Source organism: Macrobrachium rosenbergii, chromosome 6 (assembly GCF_040412425.1).
Source record: "Macrobrachium rosenbergii isolate ZJJX-2024 chromosome 6, ASM4041242v1, whole genome shotgun sequence".
Classification (NCBI taxonomy): Eukaryota; Metazoa; Arthropoda; class Malacostraca; order Decapoda; family Palaemonidae; genus Macrobrachium; species Macrobrachium rosenbergii.
The window spans coordinates 54206948-54213084 of NC_089746.1; positions in this window are offsets into that span (position 1 = coordinate 54206948).

A 6137-nucleotide genomic window follows, 5' to 3' on the forward strand; every position below is an offset into this window, starting at 1 on the left:
AGCATTCCATTTAGATCTGCTTTCATCAGTTATGTGAACGGTATATATCAGGAATTATTGAAAATGGGATTTTTGTTTGGAAACTTGATATTTTATTTCAAAGATTTTTTTTATCAAGATTCATCAACATTAATTTTTGATAGTGGGACTCCACTAATGTTAGACATATACAGTACAGTATTTATAAACAGAATAAGTTATCCTTATAAGGTTGGAATCAAAGTGCCCTGTTGTCATATGGAAGTGACTTGGATTGTCATTCATTATTTCACTTGAGCCAAATTCAGTGAGTTGTGATTTTAATTATGTTGAATATCTAAAACTTCAAAACTTTGGAATTTAATGTAGCAATTTATCTGCAAACATTGAAGTTTCAGCTCAAGAATGGTTGAAATTGAAGATTTTCCCCATGCATTTATATTTTTAGGTACGGTATTAGCAACAAAGAAAATAATTTAATATTTCCTTTTCTGAGTTCTTAGTTCCAAGGGAAAGGATTTTCTAAATTTCCTCGGGCAATGTTAAAGGATTTTATTATATTTGGTTAGGTAACAAAATATATGTAAAAAAATGTGGAGGACCTACAAAAGCACATCTTGCATTATTTTTGTGTATTCTTAAGACAATTGCCAGAAAATCTTGTAGATTTTTTATTTTTTGTTGCAGTGCTGTATAGTGACAAACTTTTTCTCATGATTTCAAACCCATGCATGCACATTTTAACTGCTTTTATATTTTTATCATGTGGTATTGAACAATTTTGCAAGGTTCTGAAGGCAAATTGAAGGAAAATCTAATATTGCTTGAAAAGGAGAGTGAAAAGGGACAAGTATGTCAATGCTTATTCCATTCTGTGAGGAAGATCAGCCAAATGTATCATAATCTTTTTATGAATGCATGCTTTCATATGTTGACTATTTTTGTACCCTTTTTTTCCTGCAGGATGTTGTAAGGTTTGCAAAGTTAGATATCGAATGTGTATGTTTCCCTCTACATTATTTTACATATTGGCAACTGAATCTGTTTTTCCAGGTTTTATTATTTCCCTGTTTTCGAATTTTGTTAATGCTAGTGTGATGTAAAATCAAGCTTCTCAACAACAATTATTATTTATATGATTTACATCATTTAGTTAACTCAGTGTAAACTTGCACTCTTTCCCTCTCTGTATCATAGCACTAATGTATATCCTAACTAGGTATTGTTATAATCTTAGTATTGTTCCCAGTACAAAGTATGTAACAACATTTTTGTATGAATTGCAGATGTAATAGCATAACAGAAGGTCAGCTGTTTCTTTTAAAGGCATCACAGTACTTTTGAAAAGTGATTTCCGTAGATAATCTATTTTTTTATCAAACAGTACAAAAGCTACTGTGTAGAACCCGGTTTTATTATTCAGGGATAATGTTCTATTGAATGAGTTTGAATATTGATAGAATTTAGGATTTGTATATTTTTAGGATGAAGAAGCGTTCATTTAGCAGTAAGTTTCATTTGGTATATGTTAAATCATTGTAAAAGAGTATTTATGATGATACATCTCTCCTTAGTCAATATTGATTTTAATACACCATGTAAGTTCATTCATCCCTTATGGCAGTGCATGAGATTCATAGAAATGTGAGTAACCGGTGTTGTTGTGATTCTACTTACCTTTGCCACAGCAATCTGGTCAAAAAGTAATCTTGAACACTTTCTAGTCCAATTTTGATTCTGTGACTATAAAAGCAAAAACTAGAAGTTTTGTAATCATGTGTTTGTGATAATAATGTTAGTAATTTAAAAACTTGTGGTTATTCTTGTAGGGTTTCAAGTTCTCTTGACCCTTGTCAGATTGTACCTGTAGGTAGACATTTCCAGCTTATATCTTGTATTCTCATCACTTCAATAACCTGCACCTTATTGATGGAAGCATTTATGGTATATATTGAAGAACTAACTATTTACTTCATTCGTAGCCCAGTTGTGGACTGTTTTAAAAGACCTAATAGGTTTCTGCGTTGCTATTACAAGTATCTTCTGTTAAGCAATGTAATTTTTATCTTTGAGGTAATTCTCAATGCAAGGATATGTTAATGTTTTTTTTTTAGTGTGTGTGTGTGTATTTGAGTCTGACTAAATTTACCTCTTCCTTAAAGACAAAATGCTATTCCTCTGGTGAAGATAATTTTAAGGAGATTTAATAAGTACTAATGTGACTGTCCAGAAGCTGGACATTTTAATTTTTATTGTCTGTTGGTTTTGGAAATTTTACTTGAATTCCCCATTGGTCCGATCCTTGAAACTAATTCTTATACCACTGTAGCAGAAGTATATTTAGCATCAACTTTTTCAAGGTAGCAGAAGGGAATATTTTCATTAGTGACTTAACTTATGAGTTTCTTCATGTATAAAAAGGAGACATATTACCGTGTTGTTGTTGATGAAGGAGAATTAATTTTACCAGAGTACAACTGCCAGATCCACTAATAATAGGCAGTCTGTGTAAATTACTTTTTTGAAACTTACAAAATGGTCGAGTACCATTTTTCTTTTCTTCATTAGCAAAACAAATGTCCAGAATGCAGTGTATAAGGTATATTGCATATACTGTAGTTTACCCAGTTATATTTTTAATGGTCAGTGTTGTCTGTATTAGAGAGTATGCGTTATTTTACTACCATATTTTTTTCCATCCTCAAAGTTCTTTGACATTATCTCAGTAATTGAAACTGTGTCTTATGACAGCCACATGAATTTCACTTCAGAAAAATAGTATTACTTGAGTAAGAAAAGATTTTGTCTTAAATAGGGGTTTATAATTATTTTTGTCTCTGTGAAACAAAAGAGTTTTGAGATGATAAGCTTAATACCATGAGGCAAATGGATAAGAAAATATATGGATTTTACATTTATTCCCATGGCTATAAACTGTACTGTAACCTAGAATGAAGTATTAGTCACAGTAGTGGGAGGTAGAGACTGCTAAAAAATTAACATGAAAGTTAATGGTAAATTAATTCCACTAACGTATATTACTGTTGTGTTTTAGTCCAACATTTTGGAAATAAAAAAGATGTCTTGGCATTGTATTGACAGAAGGAAGATATATGTAGGGTGAGTGGAAGGCTACAGAGAACTGTCTTGCCTTAAAAATTCCATGGTGTTATTATTCAACAGTACTTACACAGGGGTTTTGATTTTTAAATGGTTTATTACATGGTGAAAGGTTTAGGTAACTACTTTCTACTTTTGATTGTCATTCTCATTTAGATCTTAAGTAATTTGGCAGGATTATCAAAGTTGGAGTCTTTTCCTTCTTTTCATGTAAGAATGGTCAAGTCTTGTTACCTCGATGCCTCCATCAGATAATTGCAGGTTGATTTTGAAGATTTTCTTATATTATTTTCATATTATTTTTTGTACTTTGTATCACAGCATGACTAATATTCAATGTATGGAAACAGGATCTTTTATATGTAATAAAAGAAATGAACAGTTACATGTACGCTGCTTCTCCTTTAATCTTTAATGATTTATCATAGAGAAACTGTTTTACATATTGGATTTGCCTGATTGACCATACAGGATTCATGTGCTTGTTACAACCTGTTTGATAGACTCAAATGAGGCCTGTTAGAAAGACATCCAGAAATGAGTACTTTAGATGAAGATGCTACAAATGCTTTTCCCCAGACTTGTTCCTCAATATTGGTTGTGTCATTAGAAAGTTGTTAAATATGGTAGAGGGTATAAGGTATCATAACGTGATAGGTAAGGTTAAGTTAGTTTTGATTTCATGGCTGTAAAAGGAAGCACCGGTTAACACTGGGTGAAATCACCATTCACTAGGAAGTCCAATTTATCTCAGTTGATCCATGAGTATTTGGTGAATATCCACATAACCTGATTATAGAATGCAGATCAACCCGACAATTAAGTGGGGATTATTTCGCTGCCCAATTTTCAACCTTGAGACTTTCACATTTTCACTCCATTCAGTTGTTAAATTTTTAGTTCCAGTTAAACACCGTCACACCATACTGTGTTGTCACTTTAAGTCACATGCGCTCCAAGGTATTTCCATTCTTCAGCCTTATAATTGCCCTCTACATTCTTAACAATCATTTCCATAAGCATTCTCAATTTCACTCTTGTATCAGTCAGATCGGTCTTTATAACATCCTCTACATTCAACAATTCTTCAGAGTATTCACTTGATTGACATAGGAAGCATTCATTCCATGCAACATTCCTTTATTTGGTTATAGTATTTTCTAAGATTCAGTTTGCTTAACAACCTTACTATGTACTTTACTTTTCTCCAGTTAAACTTATTTTTCATAAAGGTTTTGTTGAGATTTGTCCCAAGATATTTCACGAAATCCCTCACTTGGTCTCTTACTTTGAGAATGTTCTCTTCATCCCCATTGAACTACGTGACCTCTTCAGAATTGCATATGCACCTGAAACAGTCTCTTATTTTTATAATTATTATTCCCATTCCTGTCCATTTCATTACCTAGTCATACACTTTTTATTCCTCCTTGCTAGTCACCTTAAAACTGCAAGCATACACCCTGCTGAACTAGTGACCCTTCCAATCTGGGATTTTACCACACCCACTTCCTATATGCTATTCTCACATTTTCGTATTGCATTGCATTTAAACCCTCATTCTAAGTACTTATAAAACTAAAATTTTTAGTGATCAGATAGGTTAGGTTCCGAACAGTAACGCATAACACAAGGAATTACTACATAGTCATAGTCTTGAGTGGATGTGAAGAATCATTCATACCACTGTAACGTGTGGGCGGTAGCTTGACGATGATTGGTTGAATGTCTTAATAACGTCGTTTCATTTCACAACTACCTAGTGATCTAGATGAAAGCTTATTTAATGACCTCAGTTTCTCAATAAAATTTTTGATGTCTGTTACTAATGCTACTGAGTTGAGAGTATGAAAGAATTTATTCACGAGTCCAAAACTAAATACCACGGACGCCGAAGTCAGCGTCTTGAAATGTGTTTCGGATACAGTTTTTCATGCTTTTGTGTTTTTCATACATTTCATTGTAGATTGAAACAAAAAAAAACATGTAATTATCAGCATTTTATAAAGATCAGATCCTACTCAGTATGTAAAATTGATGAAAATCACATTTGTAACCTGTCGGGTAGGTAGCTTGAAACCCGCCAGTGGTTGGGCGGGGAGGTGGAGGGGCAACAATCCAGTCCAACTTGCTGCCGGTCTCAAGCACGGATAAATGGGAAGAGTTGTCGCCTGGTCTAGCCAACCGAGTAAGTATGAAATCAGTGGCAAAAACTAAATAATGAATCGAGTCGATACTGGAATGCAATAGGGCTAGAGCGTGCCACGTAAGTGATACGCTGCTGTGTTCCCTGCCAGCAGTGAGGAATATGCAAAGAAGGGTAGGGTAGGTAATTTGAGCAGAACAGCCACTATCGGGACAGTTCACCCTTTTCCTTTTAGTTAATGATCTACCTTTGGAGGCTATTGTGATAATATATTGTATTTTGTTCTCCCATGTATTTCAGTTCCTCGCCTAATGTTTATCTTACTTTCCCATTTTCTTCATTTTTCATAATCTGAGATAGGCATCTCGCTTGGTGCTATCACATGGGAAGAAATACGCCGGTGTCCTGCTTTCCTCAATTGCAGCATTATTATATATGCATTTTCCAAGTAATGCTAGGCGTGATATCAGTTTATACACACTCACAAATATACATTATGTACATACATATATTTATATATATGTAATGAACTTGATTGGGCAAAGCAATTTTTAATTTGGGAAAAGTGCTAGGTCTAGGGTAGCCTACTGTGCTCTTGCCATATCTACGGACAACGCACTCACGTGTGTGTATGTGTATATATATATATATATATATATATATATATATATATATATATATATACATACATATATACATACGTGCGTATGTGTTTTCTGTAGATATGATAAGAACACGGTGATCTAGGCCTAGCATGTTTCCCAAGCTGAAAATTGTCTGCCTCCATCTAAGTTATCCAAAGAAAATTTATCCATCATTGTATTTTATGTAATTCAATGCTATATGTAATGATAAGCTTATTTTAAAACTATTTTGTATTTATGAAAAACGC